General features: G+C 34.2%; 1 non-coding gene across 1 annotated transcript; it reads right to left on the bottom strand.

Annotated features, from left to right (window-relative positions):
- Nucleotides 1-689: 689 nt before the first annotated feature.
- Nucleotides 690-817, bottom strand: LOC131754168 (small nucleolar RNA SNORA3/SNORA45 family). The gene has a single exon (XR_009335201.1). It is a non-coding gene; the product is annotated as a small nucleolar RNA SNORA3/SNORA45 family (small nucleolar RNA).
- Between the last annotated feature and the right edge of the window lie 552 nt (nucleotides 818-1,369).

The raw sequence follows: 1,369 nt of genomic DNA, 5'->3' as shown, positions 1-1,369 counted from the left end.
TGTTTATCTTTTCAAAGGACCAGCTTTTAGTTTCATTCATCTTTTCTACTGTTTTTTTAGTCTATATTTTATTTATTTCTCTTCTGAGTTTTATGATGTCTTTCCTTCTGCTAACGTTGGATTTTGTTTGTTCTTCTTTCTCTAGTTGCTTTAGGTGTAAAGTTAGGTTGTTTATTTGAAATTTTTCTTGTTTCCGGAGGTAAGCTTGTATCACCATAAACTTTTCTGTTAGAATTGCTTTTGTTGTGTCCCATAGATTTTAGATCATCGTGTTTTCATTGTTTTTGTCTCTAGTCATTTTCTTATTTCCTTTTTAAGTTCTTCCATGATCCATTGCATGTTTAGTAGCATATTGTTTGGCCTCCACATTTTTTCTGTGTGTGTTATTTTTTTCTAGTCAATTTCTAATCTTATAGTGTTGTGGTCAGAAAAGATGCTTCATACGATTTCAATTTTAAATTTACATAGGCTTGCTTTGTGGCCAGGCATGTAATCTATACTGGAGAATGTTCCATGTGCAGTTGAAAAGAATATGTATTCTTTTGCTTTCAGATAGAATGCTCTGTAAATATCAATTAATTCCATGTTGTCTAATATGTCATTTAAGGTCTGTGGTTTCTTATGGATTTTCTGTCTGGATGGTAAGTGAGGTGTTAAAATCCCCCATTATTTATATTTTTCCAGGGAGGGCATGTTCCCATTGGGTCACTCCTGAGGGTACTGATTGCCCTCACCAATGAATTAAGACCCACAGATTCTCTCTGAGCACACTAGCACACCAGGACAAGATCTGTCAGAATGTGACTCTAGTCTCAGGCCCACTATTATTGTGTTGCTGTCAATTTCTCCTTTTATGTCTCTTAACATGTGCCTTATATATTGAGGTGTTTCTATGTTGGGTGCATATATATTTACAATTGTTATATCTTCATAGATTGATCCCTTGATCATTGTGTAGTGTCCTTATTTATTTCTTGTAACAGCCTTTATTGTAAAGTCTATTTTGTCTGACATGAATACTGCTACTCCAGCTTTCTTTTGATTTCCATTTGCATGGAATAACTTTTGCCATCCCCTAACTTCAGTTTGTATATGTCTTTACCTCTGATGTGGGTCTCTTGCAGACAGCATATATAAGGGTATTGTTTTTGTATCCATTCAGCCAGTCTGTGTCTTTTGGTTGGAACATTTAATCTGTTTACATTTAAGGGAATTTTTGATATGTATGTCCATGTTGTTATTTTGTTTACTGCTTTGGTTCATTTTTGTAGGTCTTATTTTCTTCTTTTCCTCTTTCGTTCTCTTCCCTTGTGATTTGATGACTATCTTTAGTGCTGTGTTGGAATACCTTTTTATTTTTCACGTGTAT

Source organism: Kogia breviceps, chromosome 3 (genome assembly GCF_026419965.1).
Source record: "Kogia breviceps isolate mKogBre1 chromosome 3, mKogBre1 haplotype 1, whole genome shotgun sequence".
In the NCBI taxonomy this organism is placed as follows: domain Eukaryota; kingdom Metazoa; phylum Chordata; class Mammalia; order Artiodactyla; family Physeteridae; genus Kogia; species Kogia breviceps.
Note: the sequence above shows the minus strand (reverse complement) of the source record. Positions and strands in the feature narration are given on the sequence as shown.